Source organism: Puma concolor, chromosome B2 (genome assembly GCF_028749965.1).
Source record: "Puma concolor isolate L17-30 chromosome B2, mPumCon1.1.hap2, whole genome shotgun sequence".
Taxonomy (NCBI): domain Eukaryota; kingdom Metazoa; phylum Chordata; class Mammalia; order Carnivora; family Felidae; genus Puma; species Puma concolor.
This window is the reverse complement of record NC_141671.1, coordinates 137621051-137639809: the sequence shown is the minus strand read 5'-3', so window position 1 is coordinate 137639809 and position 18759 is coordinate 137621051. Positions and strand designations below refer to the sequence as shown.

The following is an 18759-nucleotide window of genomic DNA, read 5'->3' as shown; positions in this document are numbered from 1 at the left end:
CGAGAGAGGGCAAATGAATTGGACCCAGTGGGAGCAGCAGGATTCTGGATGTTTGGAAGGTGGAGCCCACGCAGTATGTCTCTTGAAGCTGAGATAGGAGCAGGGGAATGTGACCAGAGAAATACTAAAGGCCCTCTACCTAGGACTTTTATCTGTGCCTTAAGTTCTACCATCAACCCTTCCTTTGGGTTAAGCCATTAGAAGAGGCCCCGTTGACAATGCATTCACCGGTCAGATTTGTGTTCTAGAGATATCAGTGCTGGCTCAACAATTCTTCTAATGGTCTAGGCAAGAGCTGAGTGTCTAAAAGGATGGGAAAGGGGCAAGGATAAGTGCATATGGGCTGAGAACTATTTAGGAAGTTAGCGCGAACTGACTGGACAAGGCAGGAGAGAGAAGGAAAATGACTTGCTGTGACCAGTGGGTTATGGTGCTATTAACTGAGAATTGGAAAAGGCGGGAAAAAAACAATCCCAGGAAGTTAGAGGTGGGTCTGGAAAGAGAGATTAGGAGCCCAATTCTGGGTGGGTGACTTTGAATCAATTGTGCAAAGGCCAACAGATAAATCCCAGAAGGCATGTGAATAAGTGAGAGGCTCAGACAGGCGGACTGCACAGTCTTTCTCTTGATTTATTTTAAAACACAATAGGGCCTCATTACTTGAGCCAGAAAATTTAAATCAGAATATTCTGAAAGAAATTTCATTTGGTTATTTCCTAATAGGCCTAGTAACTAAAACTAGGCTACCAGAATCCATTCCCTTTTAACACAAAGGGAGCCTTCGAAGACCTGTCTTAATAAGTTCAAGTTGCAAATAAGAGGACAATCATTGCACCGCTGAAAACAACACTAAACAATGTGGCTTAGCCATAGTCATTTTTTTTTTTTTCCCAGGGAGAGTGCTAAATTCTGAATATGAGAGTAACAAATACAGGTTTCTGAAACTTGTTTTTACGTGCCTAAGCTCGACGTCGGTAAACTAAAGTTAAGGTTTTCGTCCAAAACCCACGCATCAGCGCTGAACATCAGACTTCTCGATTCCACTTTACAGTGGAAATCGAGAACTGGACCAAACTCCAACCGTTAATTAAAGGTCAATGGCACCTAGTGACTATGATCTCTGCTGGGAATTCGAGGATGAAGAGGACACAGTCGCCATGCCCCAGGAGATTCACGACCTAGCAACAGGCCTGAGGTGCCCTCCCCATGCATTAGAAAGTGTGTTTATGGAGTTGGCATAGGGCTCATCTCCTGTCTGGAAATGCCCAGCGGTCACTCAACTGCTGGAACATGAGAGAGACTTCTTGCCACTCCAGTTTCGCTGAGAGTTGTTTCTATTCCAGAATAAGCACGGGTGAGCTTCCAAGTGCTCTATAAGCCAGTGAAAGGCAGGCAAGGAACATACATATTCATAGAGCACCGCGCTTTCTACAGACCCATGCAACTTTCAAACCAACAGCTCCCGGACGCCTCTTGCAGAAAATCAGTAGAACACAAATGCCTTTCCAAAGAAGCCTTCGTGAAGTGTTCAGTCAGAGCCCCTCCGGGTTTCTCCGGTGGGTCTCCCTCCCCTTCCTTTTCCACGTCTTTCACTTCCTTCTCAGTTTTTCTCCTTTCCATCCTTCTCCCCGTCTCCTTCCTTCTCCGCCTTCTTCTTTAAGTATTTAGCTACCTACTCGAAGCCTCCTTTTTTAAAACGAATTTGTGAAAACAAAGATTTCTGCCCAGATTTCTTAACGCTCACTTCAACCAGTAGAAGGCAGATTATTTTGTTCAAATATTTGCTCTCAGGGAGCTCACCGTTGTGCGAGGGAAGGCAGACCAACGAAACGGTTTTCAAAAATACCCCACCGTACGTACTAGAAGTGAGGTCAACAGGACGCTGAGGAGCTGGAAGGATGGGGTATTTGGCTACGAAGGAGTTTAGGGGGAGGTGAGCTGAGCCGTCGTGGCTTCACAGGGAGAAGCAGCCACTCCTAGGGGAGCCAAAAAAGAAAGGGCGATGGAACTGAAAGATGGAGACTGGGAAGCACATAGGGTGACACAGTAACAGTAGCCACGCTCCTTCCCGATCCGCATACGTTCCTTCAGGGCCTTGGGCTGTACCATCTTGGCTGGCGTTCCAGTTCTGAATCAACCCACTTCCCGCCACCTCCTCGGCTAGCATCCCCTGTACCACTGCAACAGCGTCCCAACTGTTGTACCTGTTTCCAGAACTTTCCACCGAAGTGCTTTCTCTGCACAGCAGCCAGAGTGATGACAGGGCATCAATCAAATTATGTCACTCTCTTGCTTGGAACCCTCCGGTGGCTTTGCGTTGCCCTTTTAAGTCATGGGAAAGGCCTTTGATATTATAAAGGTCTACACAATCCAGGTCCTGCCTACCTCTCCGGCCTCATCATCTCCCACCCACTGCGGCTCTCCTATTTCACACACACAGCCTGCCTTTCTCTTCCTAGAACTCACCAAGCTTATTTCTCTCTTAGGTCCTCCTCCCTTTTTTTTTTTTTTCCCCCTCTGCCTAGAATAGAATGTTCTCCCCTCAGATCTTTTCAGGGTCACTTATTATTTAAACCTTGGCCCCATGTCACCAGCCCCACCCCCACCCCATTTCCCTATTTTCTTTTCTTTAGGGAACTCCTTACAGGGAGTTTCCCCTTCACTCCAGATTTGGTCTGCTTTGTTCCACGTATCCCCAGAATTCAGGAAATTATCTTTGTTGAATAAACTAATTCTAATCGGAATGCTCAAGTATAATGAATATCGTGTCTCCATGACGGTAACACAGACCCAGAAAAATGTGTTCTTCTTCCCTCTCTCTTCACCACGGGCTTTTGTTTGAGTTGTTTTCGCGTGGGCTTGTCGTTCCTGTGTCTGGCAGCAAGGACTAAAACAGAAGCGTGACACCCAGTGAACGTACCAAGAGAGCCACTATTTAGCAAGGACTTATTTACTAGGCACTATCCACACATGGTACCTGGAAATCTCATGACCTCTTCGTTATATGGTTTTAGCCCCATCACAGAAGGCATTTTCAGATAACTTCCAACTGACACACAGAGACTGCCCAATTCCAGGCTATTCCCACATCTCAAGTCTGAGGATTCAGACCTCAGAAAAACAAGTTTATCTTCGCCATGCATACGATTCCCCCCACAACGAATGCCACAGAAACAGTGTTTGAACTAGGAGCATAACAAGCAAGCAAAGAGAGCAAGAAAGTATGACATTTGCTTGCCATATCTGTTATGCATACTGGAGTGCCCAATAAGAACCTTCTCTTTCAAGGGTAGGGTAGATAGCGTCCGAACATTGGCAAAGCGTGTTTATTGTACCTATTAGTGACCCCAATTAGGATAGCCGTTGCTAGCTATTATGTCTTTGCTGGCACAGACGTGAGCTCTCTTCGTCCCTTATAGAAGAAGGTTAAAGCAAACACCGCTTAACTCCCTATTTGGAAATTTCTTGAACTATAGTATTAGAGTAGATGGGATCGCAGCTTGATACGGCAGAGCATAGAGCGAAACAAATCTCTTTTCGTTCCTCAGGGCTCTTCTGGATTTTGAAGCGTGTTGCTATTGCGGCGCTCATGACAACTTAATTTTTAGAACTTCCTAGTGTTTGCTTTCATAGTGGGGTCGCTTCTAAAGAGAAAGGCCTAACACGAAAGATAAGAGTGCTTTCGAATAAGGACACTTTCTGGAAGTCATCTGGATTCTAAGTTGCTAGCGGTAACGTCTTGTGGGGACAGGGTACGGGGTTCCATGCGCCACAGACACATTATTTTCACATTACTCCCCTTAGCATGTTAGCTTCAAGATCAGATATCGTTAAATATTGTGATTAAATGGCATTCCTTAGAGCTTAACCCAAACGACTGTTCAAGGCGAGAAGGGGAAAACAAGCATTTATCTGGTATACACAGCGAAGAGTGGTGGAAAAAAGCCAAGACCACCAAGATTTTGCTCCATAGCTATATTCCAAAAGCCTCCAAATAGCTCCCCAAGCGCTTTTCTGGATAGAGGCAATCCCAGGCAGCCCATCCACGCGCCCAGTTCCCATCACTTCATCACCCTTACAGCCTCACCCTCATCGTTCCTCAGCAACTCCCCACAAGTTCTGATCTATGATGGGAAAGGCATGAGGTAAGGGAAGCTTTTCCTTCATTTTTTAAACATTTATTTTGAGAGAGGGAGAGCGCAAGCGGGGAGAGGGGCAGAGAGAGAGGGGAAGAGAGAGATTCCCAAGCAGGCTCTGCGCTGTCAGGGCAGAGCCCGATACGGGGCTCGAACTCACGACCCACGAGACGGTGACCTGTGCCGAAATCAAGCGTCAGACGCTCGACCGACTAAGCCACCCAGGTGTCCCCGGGGAAGGTTTTTCTTTTAAAACATCAACTTTTAGAGGTTACATCTCCTCCGGTATGCTCTGCTGTCCCCCACTAGGTAATCCTATCTTCCCGAGTCTGACTCTTGGGGTTCATAATTCAGGTGTTCAGTTGAGTCACATTGTAAGAAGTGTGAGACACCTGAATATTTAAACCGTAAGCTGTTTCAGACCAGCTCCCGGCTCCTCCTTGGAGGCAGCGATAATATTTCAGCACAACACAGATGCTTAAACTAATAACAGGTTTACACAGTTTAAAGGGAACAAACACAGGATCGTGTATTTATGCTCCAGATTACAGTCTTCCCTCTCTCCCAGCACATCAGAGAAGCACAGATGCTAGTCTTTGAGGACCGTGTGTCATCACACAGCCCCGGGAAGCTGAACTCTGATGGCCTCGGTTCAGTGCCCCCACCCCTTCCTCGCGGCCTCATGTCCCCCCCCCCTCCCCCCGCCACCAGCTTCTAGTCCCAGGTTGGAACAGCCTTAAATCATCCTCAGGCTGGACTGTGGTTAAGGTGCATCCCTGGAATGCCTACAAATGACCTTCCCTTTGCATCTACTTGTTTGCAAAGACTCATATTTCAGCTGGAGTTGGTATTGATTCTGAAGACCTCCCAAAACATGAGGGCTTCAGTCACAGGAGAAGGTGGAGGGAGGAAGAAGGGGGCCCCGGAAGGGAAACAGGTCTGCACTTGGCTTCCTGCACAAACCTCCTCCTTGGCCAAGCACTGAGGACCCCCCTCCCCCCTTATCAGGCACGGTGTGGAAGGGGACTTTGCTGGGCCTTCAGTCGACTACTGGGAGAGGGCGGGGTCCAAAGGAACAGACTCCAGGAAGGTCTAAGGAAAGGTGTGCTCACCGCGTGCACTAAGGATTTGCACGCCATGTTGAAGTTAAAACCCGAGCCTCACGGAGGACACTTTACGACCGCTAGAAATAGCCGAGTATTGTCAAAACTCTCATGGAGTCATCCATCCAGAAACTGAGGAGTTAAAGGAATCTTGGACAGGTGGGGAGAGCTGGAGAAGGAGAGACAATGAGGCTCCAAACTGGGTACAGAAAAAAAAAAACTTGATGAAGGTTCAGAATTTAGAGGGTGGTCAGAAAGCAAAGACTTAAGCAGCATGTTACCCTCTGAACAGGGAGGAGGGTGGGAAACTGTGGGAAGAGAACATTCCTTGGAGTGTGAAAAGCCGGAGGTTTTCCAGAGGAGGAAAGGGGTTGACTCTATATGGAGTCCCTTCCACTTCATTATTAAGGACGTGCACAGTCAGAACAATGATCGGCCCCTTGGGAGACAGAGGAGAGGAGCAGTTATGTTAAATTAACTCTAGAAAACAGAAGAACGTAAACTCCAGCTAATGCCTTCATTACCCCCTAGAAAGGCATTTATGTGCATTAAAGTTTCACACATCCCTGCAGACAGCTGCCAAAAGGAATTATCCAGATGCAGAAACTGCTCGACTTCACTCCTACCCAAGGTACGTGTAGGTCAATTCCACTTAGACAGGATTCTCTAATATGCTTTGTTCATTTAAATGACCAAAGTGGATGTTTTAAACTATTTAAAAAACACATTAGATCACAAATATCCTACACTGTCTCACAATATTTTAATTTCCTGTATTCTTAACTTATCTTTGGCAGATCTGAGTCAGTCTTTCAGAGCTAGGAAACAGAAGAGAGAAACTCAGTTGGAATGTAAACCATTGGCGCCCAATCTTGTATGCAACCACGGAGGAGCACGAATGTGTTCGATGCACATTTATATAGCAACAAATACCAACAAATTTCATTTGATGTTACGATGTACATTTTTCATAACTTACGGATGTATATTACAGGGGATGGTGTCAATTTCGTTGACAGAATTTCTCCTTTCTTAGTGGAACATTAAAAAATGGCGTATTTCATAAGTATCTCGGATTTGATGAGACAGGAACTCGTCAATATCATTAAAGTCACAGTTCAAACGTTGCCTTCTCTGAGAGGCTTCCTGGAGTGCCCATCTAAGGTGGCCCACCCTTCACCCTGAGTCTTCTCCCTCAGTCATCACGTCTCTACAGAGACTACATCTCTGTGTTCTAGAAGAGCAGCAGGTATCATTCTAGACATGCTAGCCTCTCAATAAACAGCTCTGGAATGGAGGAAAGTTACCGTTTATTGATCCATTCCTACATGTCAGACTCTGAACGGAATGCTTTACGGAGGCAAATCTCATTTATTCCTAGCATTTACGAAGTCGTTCTTATCATGTACCTTAAAGATGGGACGGCAGAGAGCAGCTTAAGTGCAGAAGCCAGGACTAGTCCGCGGCGCATCCTGACTTCAAAAACCAGACCCACAGACCCTAGGCTGTTCCGTGCATCACATACAAAGCCCGGAGACAGTTCTGTACCTGATTCTGTGATCTGTCCAAAGATCTGTGGGAAGATCCCTGAAGCTACAGAGAAAAATAAAACTCCCCCTCATCCTTGAAAAGTACTGTTTGTCTACTCGGGATCACCACATTCCTCTGTCCTTCCAAGTGCTTCGTGTTAAGGTCCTGTGTTAACAGGGAAATAAGCGCAGGTGTCCAAGTCTCTGCCTGGTAAGGTGAGGAGAGGCCCTGTGGAAGTAATGGATATTTAAGCTTTGTATGGAAGGATTCCACCGTCAATGAGAGACAGCACAGCCCGCTCAGGGCTCTGCGAGGTGACTGATAGGGACGTCGAGTACACGTGGGAGGGGCTAGAAGAAAAGTAGGTAGAGGGCCTTGGGTGCCATGCTCGGGGGTCTGAACTTCCTTTCATATCATTAATCCTCTTCATCAATAACCCATTTCAACGTGGGCTTTATTCCATCCCAGCCAAGCATCTTTCCCATTCAGCATCTAACTCAAGGAAGAATACTGGACTTTGGTACTGTCATTCCTACGGGAACTGAAGGCTACGTCAAACAGAGACTTGTAAGGCTAGTGTAAAAAGAAAATAGAGCACAATCAGAAAAAGGCACAACAAAGCAGACTTGATTATAAGTCCGTTTATATTGAGTCAGCTTCGATAGAGCCTATTAAATTCGTTATTCTGGGTCTCTGCAACAACACTGAAGGACAGCACAAACACAGTCTATTTCATTTAGGACCGAGGTGGCCAACTACTGGGACAGGTCAAAGCCAGCACGCAGCCTGTCCTACCCATATGCCACAAAAGGAAAGACTGGCTTTTACATTTTCAAAGGACGGTAACCAAACAACATCCCCCAACCCTCTCCATCAAAGTATATATGGCATAGGCATACAGGGACCAGAAAATACTTTCCACCTGGCTCTTTACAGGAAAATGTGTACCACCTCCTGATCTAGAACAACTTCTTTACAAAAAAAAATTTTTTTTTAATGTTTATTTTTGAAAGAGAGAGAAAGAGACAGAGTGCAAGCAGGGGAGGGGCAGAAAGAGAGAGAGAGAGAGACGCAGAAATCGGAAGCAGGCTCCAGGCTCTGAGCCATCAGCACAGAGCCAGATGTGGGGCTCGAACCCACAAACTGTGAGATCGTGACCTGAGCTGAAGTCGGACGCTTAACCGACCGAGCCACTCGGGCGCCCCTGGAACAACTTCTTATCACTCGCCTCCATCTGTATTCCGACACAAGTCACGTTAGTTAGTGCCTAATGTGACTACCCACGTAGAGAACTAGATCCATTTACCACCTCAAGACTTAAAGCCAATTTAATGGGACGATAATTTATTGAGGTAGTCATTCCTCTTATGTGAATTCTAAATTTTTAGCGATTATTGGACTCACACCAATTTCAACTGTGATACGTTAAAAAGATGTCCTCCTTACACTTAAGTGCCTCCTAGCTTTTGGCCAACTGCTGTTAATGGTTTTACCTTCCTAATACTGGTGGTAAGGAGCTTCTGTGGGCTTCATAGCATCCTGTTATTAAAGCTTACGAAAACAACTTTCTTAATTGAAGACCTGTGAAAACCCCGACTCCCCTCCCATCGGGTTAGAACATCAAGCCGGGGTAGCTCGAATCTTTTTTCAAAATTTAGCCTGGCATCCTTCATGTTCCTTTTTTCTACAGGATCGTATGGGACGGCGGGGGGAAGGAAGAAGAAGGTTCTGGATTTGGGGATCCATGATTACATCATACTTTAGCTTCCATCACCAAGTAATTCAATATTTACCAAACGATGTTTAGGTTTGGAAATTTTTACTTGGCTTATATCTCCTCAGAAAAACATGTTTTTGTTAGTAACCTTGTGTATACAGATTGAAAAGATAGCAAAGCATGACTCAAACACGAAGACTATTCTAGATACACAATCAACTCCTGATCACTGGGATGGGAATCACCCAGGCGTATCTGAAGCTGTTCTGTAGCGTCTGGATAACCTGTGGCCCAGTTATCCTATAACAAACCTGGGCTCCCTTACTAGGAGGATTAGCCTATGTTTCTATTATCTTTGCTAAAACATCTGTCGCTTTTCACCAGCATGAGCAATAAAAAGCTGGACGTGTAGTTATCTCTTAATTACTTGAAAGCTGGTTCTACAGGCATAGGTTCTACTTGGCACAGAGCCCACGGCCCTGGCTGCCCAAATGGTCTGGGGTCAACTTTTCATTTTATGAAGCAAGACTGATGTAGGCTGTGACGAAGCATTAGTGATGCCTAACACATACAAGTACTAAGTTGCTTACAGTCTTTATCTAGAAAATGTTTCCATTTCCATCCCTGCTAAATACATGACCATTTTGCTTTAGACATCATGTTTTTCCTAAGACAAAAGAGACGTGATTTTTTTTTTTTTTTTCTGAAAGAATGAACCATTACACTTGTTAAAAAAAGATATGCCTTGGGGCGCCTGGGTGGCTCAGTCGGTTGAGCGTCTGACTTCAGCTCGGGTCATGATCTCACAGTCCGTGAGTTCGAGCCCCGCGTCGGGCTCTGTGCTGACAGCTCAGAGCCTGGAGCCTGCTCCGGATTCTGTGTCTCCCTCTCTCTCTGCCCCTCCCCTGCTCATGCTCTGTCTCTCTCTCTCTGTCTCAAAAATAAATAAAAACATTTAAAAAATTAAGAAAAAATATGTCTTTATACCACCATCACTTCTAGGTAGTGAAATTTGGGAGAAAGACGCGTGAACCTGGGCTAAATCACACTTGTGCCAGTCCAGAGTAATGTAACCTCCAGCAAAATCACTCACTCCTGGGACTTGGTTTATCAACAACAATCATCTTTACTTTTTTTTAATGTTTATTTTATTTTTGAGAGAGAGAGAGCGTGAGAGAGAGAGGGAGACACAGAATCTGAAGGAGGCTCTAAGTCCCGAGCTGTCAGCACAGAGCTGGACACAGGTCTCAACCCACAAACTGTGAGATCATGACCTGAGCCGAAGTCGGCCAGCCAACCACGCCACCCAGACGCCCCCTAAATAATCATCTTTAAAGCACACAATGTGCCAAGCACTCACAATGAATTATCTCATTAATAATCAGCAATGCTCAGTGTGACTCCACAGGAAAGGGCCATTATTTCCTAAATTTACGCTGGAAGAAATGAGCAAAGGTGAGATAATCCAGAGAGAGTGACCAGCCATAATTGTTACGTTCTCCTGATTCCAAAATAATCTAGGTCTAAACGATTTCCTAAGAGGGGTCAAGGTCTCCGTGCTAATGAGCTGCAGAGAGGCGAACTTCATTCACAGGTCAGTTCATTCCAGAGAACTTGTTCTTCACCACTAGCACCTTCCCAAACCCTTAAGATGTAGCGTCTGAACTAGATCGTCCAGGATCCATCCCAGCTTTAATATTCCAGGCGTCTAACCATCCCTGCAGAAGGATTAAAAGATGACAATTATTTGAAAGACCAACCACCCACCATGAGAGCGGGAGGGGGGAGCAGCCCACAAGAAGCAGATTGCAGCCGTGAAGCATCCGAGCATAGACCCAGGAATTGCTTTTGTTTACTAAGAGCTCAAAAGATGCAGTCGTCCTCAAGCATTCCCCACATGTACGTGTCCGACTACGAACCATTACATCTTAATGAAATCCCTTGAAAATCATGTCCTCGCAGGAGAACAAAAGAGTGCTGGTTTATTCTTGGGTTTGAAAAACTATGTTGCTGCTTTCTATTGTTTCTTGCAAAGTGTCTGTTTAACTTCTCCGAAGTACAGATCGGGTCTCCCATGGAAATAGTGAAGCTTGCACTTGGTGGCTTCATCCCTACCAAAGTCACCGAAGGAACTGGTGCCCAAGAGGAAGCTGGAGATGAGCAGGGAAAACTGATCAAGGCAAGCATGTGTAGGGCAGGCACGGGGCTGCTAGATAACGGTTTCTCACTTTGTGCCTCCACAGGGAGCTTCGGAGAACGGATGCGGGAGAGAAAGGCAAGGTCAAGCAGTGATGGCTGTGGCCGACCCACTAAGGATGAGGTCAGCAAGATGGGACAGACTCTGGGCACAACATTTCTTCAGGTGGTTTGGTGGCGTAGACAGGGGCCTCAGATCGGATAGAAAGGAAAGTGAAGAATTAGGAATCCAGACGGTAAAGGATCAGATGTCAAGCCATCACTTTTGTATCTAAGTCTTGAATATTGTAACGCAAATAAATATCACTGGGTGCAGCGATGAATGTGAAGCTTTAGGGACTATCTGGTTCATGTACATCGCTTTATAATGAGGGAAGCTAAGGGCACACGGCTGTGCTCAGATCTCAAGTCAGAACAGTGTTTTCTTATTCCCCACGCGATGGGCTCGGAAATGTCTTAACAGCGTCTAATCAAAGTCCGAAGCCTATAAATTCTTTAATAAAAGTAAGCCAACTACAGAAACTGACAAGCCAGAAGAAGGCGACTTTAATGCTTGATAACTATTTTCATAGCACTGCACGACCTATCTAGGCCTGGAATTCTGTGAGACGACCAATTCGACCTCGAGTCAACGTTCTGGACTCCTCCCGGTTTAAATCCGAAACACAAGGTGGTTCTGTATCCGATCCGTTGGACCCTCCACCCACCCCCCACCGCCCCCCACACCAACTCTCCCTCTCAGATCGACATTGTCTTCCGCGATGCAGGCTGGAAACAGCCTTCCACGGACTCCCACTCAGCGATTTCAAAAACATGTGCACTAGCCATGCCCCCCCCCCCCCCCCCCCCCGCCGAGGGTGCTACAAAGGGAGCGTTAAGGACCAGCACTTAACGAAACAGGGCTCCGCCGGCGCCCTTAAAAAAGTCACCCACCGCACCGTTTCCGATGAACGGAAAGAAACTTTAACAGCTGAACTTCTCCCCCTTAGAACCTCCTTCGGCTTCAGGTTTGGGAACCAGATTCTCAACAGAGGACACAAAGAGGGGCTGGGCTTCGGGCATCACCCGCAGTCCCCGCGAGGCCAGGAAAGTCGGCGGAGTCCCAGCGGACCAGGTGTTACCATTTACCCCCGTTACGGAGGAGGCGCCTCAACTTCCCCCCCCCCACCCCCACCCCCACCCCCCCACGCCCCGCCGCCCCAAGGGAGCATATTTGGGCGCCGGGACACCAAGCCTAGTTCCTACCAAGGCAGGGATCCCCTAAGCCAAGCTCAGCACCCTGGCCTCCGACTCCCACCGCGGTTCGCGGGTCCTGGGGGCGCGCGAAGGGGGGGGGGCGGCCGCCGGGATGGCTGTTGGGGAGTCGGCTTCGGCCGTCTGGCCGTCGTGTCCCGTTTTCGGACGGTCCCGTTTGAGCTGTGGGGCTGGGTTTGGTCACACGCCCGGGTGCACGCAGAAACCCGTTCTCGAGCGGGCGGAAGGGTGCGAGCGCGGGGCCGGCGGTCGAGACTCGGGGACCGGGAGCCCAGAGCCCGGGCGGCGGCGGCGGCGGGTCGCCCCCTCCAGGCGGCGGCGGGCAGCGGCGGGCCCCGGGTCCCCGGCGGCGGGGGCGCGCGCCGGGACACCGTCCGCCCCCCTACCCCGGAGGGAGCGCGCCGGGGCAGAGGGGCCCCGGGCGCCGCGCTCCGGCCGCCTCCACCTGCGGCTTGGGGTGCCCGCGGGCCGAGGGTCCCCGCGTCCCCTTCCCGCCCCCCCCCCGGGGGCTCCCCACGAGCCGCCCCATCCCTGCAAGGGGACCCCGGGTGGCGGGGCGAGGCCGGCGCTTACCGGGAGGGGGGCGGCTCCCGCGCCGGGGGGCCGCGCTCGCAGGTCGGCGGGGACGGCGGGGACGGCGGGGACGGCGCGGCTGCGCGGCTGCTGCTCCGGCTCCGGCCGAGCTCCCTGCGCCGCCGCTCGGGCTCGCACTTCCTCTTCCTCGGCTCGGCCCCGCCGCTCGGCCGCGCTCCCCGGCTCGGCCGCGCCCGGGCCCGCCCCTCCCAGTGCCGGGATGCGGGCTCCGCCGCCAGCCGCGGACCTTCCGTCCCTCCTCCCCGCGGCCTGGGGCGAGCAAGGTGGGGAGGCGGGGTGGGGGGCGGGGGGGCGGAGAGCCAAGGAGCGCGACGAAGCCCTTGGACTTGTCACTGGAGCCTTGCCAGAGAGCGCAGTCAAATTACAGCCCCCCGGGGGGGGGGGATTTTTTTTTTTTTTTTTTTTTTTTAAATCCCAGCTACCGTTTTCGCAGACGCATCATTTTTCTTCATTTTCCGGGATCCTTGGGTCCAGCTTTCTCCTGGACGTGATAATTTCCCACACGATTTCTTTACGAGAACACCCGAAATAATTTTCTTTAAGTCAACATGCTACTATTACACAGAAGCTTTGGGGTACTACCATGTAACAAGAGAGGGGATCTCAGAGTTTCAGGCATCATTACCCTAATCACCTAAGTTAATGTACCAAATAACCTTTGCTTAGAGAAAGTAAAAGTGAAAAAGGCAAAGAAGACTAACCTTTGTAATAGCCAGATAAATGTTTAAAGGCACCGGCTGTGTAGTAAAATTCTGACTTCAGCCAAAGGTGCCTGGTGACCCTTAAAGGCATCCCGAGTGATTTCTTCACACTTACCCATCCTGGCAAAGGCAGACATACGGTTTGCCTACTGACTCTAGTAGGTTACTTGATTTATAGGAATACGTTCTTATATTGCTTGTTTACAGACCTTCAGCTTTACCAGTGACTAGCTGTGTGGCCTTGAGCAAATTAGCTAACCTCTCCGTGCCTCAGTTCGCTCATCTGTCAAATGGGGATCATAGCGGTAGTGTTGACCTCATAGAGCTGCTGTGTGTGATTTAAATAAGATATGCACCAGGCAGGCTTGGAGTCTAAGCCCGGGTAATAAAGCCTGGATAAGTGTTAGCTGTTATTGTTGTTGACTTTCCCCCTTTTGTCTACTTTTATGCATGTACATGATTACGGAGATCACAACAAAGATTTGAAAGGAAGGCTACGGTGTCACAGCTCTCTCCCTGCAACGTGCAGTTTGTGTTCAGTTTTGCAGTTTATTTTGTCTCCACGACTGACTTCTGTTGCCTAAAGCTCTGAGACTGTTTTATGCTTGGACTACATTACCGTGGAAGATTTGCAGCGGGACTCAAACTGCAAGGTATCTGTCGTGTTCAACGCATTGTTTGCGTTGGTCTCGACATAACCTCGCGGGGTCGGCAGGGCAGGTGCTAGGTCCTGTTCGCAGACGGGAAATGGAGGCCCGGCTTCGTCAGGACCCTTTCCGGTAGGTGGAGCTCACACACAACCACGTGTATCACCCCATCGCTCTATGTCGTTAGGGTGGGAGTGAGGAGGAACACATCACACGTGTGCAGCACGTGTGAACTAGCATCACATCCATGGTCTTTATCATTCCTGTAAAGTAGGTGCTGGTCTCACCTGACACTCGGGGCCTCAGGCTCAAAGAAGCTAACTGGTGTGTGTGTGTGTGTGTGTGTGTGTGTGTGTGTGTGTGTGTGTGTGTGCGTGCGCGCGCGCGCGCGCGCGCGCGCGCGCGCACACCAGATGCGGTTTTGGGGACAACTTGGAGAAGAAGGGAGGAGAAATGGGGTTTCCTGATTCCTAGCTAAATGCTCTCTCTGCTACTCTAGTCCCTGACGGCACATAGTCACACATTTCTTGGCACAGGTGACTTAGAGAAGGAGTGTGATCTGATCGCCAGCTGCAGACTCTTGTCACTTACGAGCGGCTCACCCTTAAGCCCATAACAGTTCTGAACTTTGGTTCTTTATCTGTGGAATGGTTACTGTTCGCTTCACCTCGGCTCATTAATGAGGTAAGAGGTGGGAGGTAGGAAGTAGAAACGGGAACATGAAATCCCTTTTGTTGATACTGAGTGCCAAGTACAGCACCGGGCACCTGATCTGCACTGTTATTCCCGAGTCCCAAATAAAGGCGCTCCGCCCTTCAGATCATTGGAGAGTGATCTCCAAATTACCTGGGCTGTGACCCTGTGTATCTAGTTTATCTGTGTGTGCCCAGCGCTTTGCTCACCTCCTGACACAACAGATGTAAAAAGTTCTGTGGGTGAGCAGATGGCCGGCTGGATGAAAGAGTAACAGCCACAGTGGTGAACTTGCTATTATGTAGCAGTCCGTGTTACAGTCCCCTTCAAGGTAAAGAATAAAATGGAATGACTTTTTTTTTTTTTAATGTTTATTTATTTTTGAGATAGACACAGAATGCAAGGAGGGGAGGGACAGAGAGGGAGACACAGCATCCGAAGCAAGTTCCAGGCTCTGAGCTGTCAGCATAGAGCCCCATGCGGGGCTCCAACCCACAAACGGTGAGATCATGACGTGAGCGAAAGTCAGATGCCTAGCCGACTGAGCCACCCAGGTGCCCCCCCCTCTCTTTTTTTAAATGTCTATTTATGTATTTTGAGAGACAGAGAGTAAGCCTGAGCAGAGAAGGGGTTGAGAGAGAGGGAGAGGATCCCAAGCAGGCTCCACAGTGTCAGCACAGAGCCAGGCATGGGGCTCGATCCCATACACCATGAGGTCATGACCTCAGCTGAAACCAAGAGTCCGACGCTCAACCAACTGAGCCACCCAGGTGCCCCTCGAATGACTTTCTAAAGGCATCTCCTGTATCTGGAAAATTCTTTGGGTGAGGTCTTCTTAGTACTAATTCCAATATAAGTCAAGGTCAAAAAAGGGAAACAGAAACCACTTAAAGTATTTATGAAAGAGAGATTTTATGCAAGGACTTGACTCTGCAGTGATGGAAGGAACCAAGAATCCAAAAGGAGAGATGATGAGACAGTCCAGAAACTATCAACAGCAGAAAGCCATCAGGCTGGAGGGGCAGGAAGAGGAGGTGTTACAGATGGAACCTGTCTTTGAGAGCCAGAGAAATAGCCATTGCCTTAGGTACTTGCAGAGGTGGGGAGGGGCAAAGACCTGGTTTCCCCCTTCCTTCGCCCCACAATCCAATGTGGGTTGAACCCAGCTGACAGGGAACCTGGAACGCTCCTCCTATAGGGTGCCCCATGGCCAGTCCTGTGATAGTGGGCAGGAAAAGGCCCAGAAGGATCCGAGGACAGCCAGCATCGGCCTGGCATATCCCTCAAAGCATACCTTTCCCTTCTCAAATAAGATTGGGTTTACCAAATATACTTCTGCCGAAGAAATGTTTTTGCTTTTTGAGATCATTGATCGTCCCCCACAGCATCTCATACATTCTTCATACAGACCTGCTAAGATAGATCCTATAATCGCTAAATTACACACAAGGTCCCAGAGATTCAGGAAGTTTCAGTGATTCGGTCAAAGCCACACAGCCATATGTGACGGAACAAGTTTCAGCTCTCCTGTGTGTCCCACTAACTCCTGTTTCTACTGAAAAGCTGTGCAATCCGTACACGGTCTTGAATAGGATCGCCTTTCAGGGTCACCCAGTCCATCCCCATATGGGAGTGAATGTTTGCAAGGCTTACAGAGTTAAAAGGCTGGATCACACCTTGCTTTCATTTTATGACGTATGGTGATAACTTTTATGATGCCGATGATGGCTATACTGAATTTATGATCACACAAGATCAGAAACATCATGGCTATTGGATCATAGGGGCACCTCAGGAAAAGACATAGGTATCATTGATTGATTGATTGATTGATTGATTGGTGAAAAGCTATTTCAGTTTCCAATTGGATTTTGGGAGGCTTTCAGAAAATGATCTAGAATATTCGGGCCATTTTAGAGAGATGAGAGGAAGAGAAGGGACTTTGGGCATGGTCTCATGTTGGGAAGACAGAAAACCAAGAGCGGAAGTAGGTGCATGGTAGGGTGATGTGTGCCTTCAAATTCTCTCCAGCCAGGAGTGGAAATCAAGAGTCTGCGTTGGTTGCTACCGGTGATCCTTTCTCTCAAGTCACACATTAGCCAGGAGATTTAAAAATTAGGAAACTGTGCTAGCCTCAAAGAGTGAAAGATACAAATAAGAAATGTCCTTGCTGAGCTGGGTCCTCCTACATCTTTCGTAAAAGACACGTAATCAACATAGGTGGTGTGAGTGTGAATTCATTACCTATCAGAGGATGATATACTGAAGGATTAGCCTGCCAATTATTGAACTAGAACACATCTTCTTAAAAAGTGTAACTTCCTGCTGGGAAAGAAGGTCCCGGGAGAAGAGCTGGGCCCCAGATATCAGCCAGGGTGGGGGGAGGGCAAAGGGACACCAACGAATGCAACATGAGAAATGTGCCTGGATGACAGAAACCTGTGAAAATAGCCGTAAATAGCTCACGGTCAGCATCATAATTTTATCTATTCCTCTAATTGCCTTTGTTTCCTCAATTCTGACTGATACAGCAGAGTAAAGTGTATATGTGCATGCTTTATAAATATTGATATTGATCGTCTTGGTTAAACTTAATCCCATATTATTTCATGCAGATGGCCTGAACATCTTTGTAATAGAGACCACTCTTAATTGTATTATACGAAATGAAGCAATACTGAACAGTTCATGCTTCTGCTTTAAAATTAGCCTTGTTTTCAAGTCTATAACAGTACATGAGTGGAAGCTTGTAAACTTTAAGGTATTTTTTGAGTTGTGTTCTCTAGGTCGGATGTGGTAGAGGGAGGAGGTGCTTACAGCTTTATCTCTCAAAAATATCATATTTAGAAGTTCTCCGCAAGAGTAGTACCACACCCCTCAGTGTCATTTAGAAATGTGTGTGTTGGGGGGTGGGTGTTTTGGGTTATCGTGGGAGGTGCGGTCTACCCGCGGTAGGGTGCCAGGGTTGATAAAGTTCCTGCAATGATAGGATAGTCCTGCACCACGAAAGGTTTCCCATCATAAATACCAAGAGCAGCTCCTTAAGTGCCCGCTGGTGGGGGGGAGTGCCTTTAGACTGGGCACCAGGGGCGCCTGGGGGGGCACAGTCGGTTAAGCCATCCCACTCTTGACTTCAGCTCAGGTCACGATCTCAGTTTGTGAGTTTGAGCCCCACATCGGATTGTGCACTGACAGTGCGGAGCCTGCTTGGGATTCTCTCTCTCCCTCTCTCTGCCTGCTTGTGTGATCTCTCTCTCTCTCTCTCTCTCCCTCAAAAATAAATACAAAAACTTAAATAAATTTAGAATGGGCATCACAAATTGAAATACCTTCTGGGGCTAGGCCAGTAAAAATTTGGTTCAGCAGCGCAGAGCTGTGAGGGTGTGGTGCACGCTTAAGGCGTCTAAATTCAACTTTTCTTAACCACTGCTTTGCACCAAACATACCTTCCCTAAAGCCAGGATCTTCTTGTGGACCTTCCCTTTCACGTCCATTGCTTTGGATAACTTTTCAGGTAAAAATCAAAGGAAGGATCCTTCCTCCCTCCTCTGTCTCCTCCTGCGTCTTTCGTAAAGACACGGAATCAACTGCATGGGGAAGGATGGAGAGAAAATGCTTTTCTCCGCTAAGAATCCAATGCCGTGGATGCTCTAACTGAAATGACAAAATGCGTATGTGTGTGTGGGGGAGGGGAGGGGAGTCAGACTATGTTTAAGCCTGAAAAATTGAGTTAATGAAACGTTTGAACAATAAACTGATGGCAGAGGCTTGCAAGCATGTTGGTTCCTCTTCCTTCTGTGTCTCCTCTTTCCTGATGTTGATAACACACAGCAAATCCTTACAAGTTAGTACACAGAGCAGTGAGTTCTACTGGATGCTGAATATCTACCATGTCCTAACTCTACATCAGGTGTTCTGCATGACTTATTTAATCTTCACAGCTAAGTGTATGGTCTTCATTTTATAAGTGAGGACACCAGGGCTGAGAGAGCTCAGGTGATGTGGTCAACGGTTCAACAACACTAAGAAGCGGCACCAGAATTTGGAACCAGGTCTGTGATCCCAAACCTGTCCTAAGTGCCCCGTGCCACTGAGGTTTGTCGGTACACGATGAGTTTCTACACACATCGGCCATGTTCATTCTGGTCACCTTCTATGAGTTTGCGGCCAGGAGTCATGACTTCTATG

At 48.1% G+C, this 18759-nt stretch overlaps 1 protein-coding gene across 2 annotated transcripts in view; it reads right to left on the bottom strand.

Moving 5' to 3' along the window:
- The window catches only part of PLEKHG1 (pleckstrin homology and RhoGEF domain containing G1), a 234887-nt gene extending 222109 nt beyond the window's left edge, over window positions 1-12778 (bottom strand). Inside the window, exon 1 of one of the 2 annotated variants that reach the window (XM_086708119.1) lies at window positions 12510-12778. The gene's annotated coding sequence lies outside the window, so the exon portion shown is untranslated. The remainder of the gene's footprint in view (window positions 1-12509) is intronic. The other variant, XM_086708116.1, reaches the window with a different exon arrangement.
- Window positions 12779-18759: the final 5981 nt, after the last annotated feature.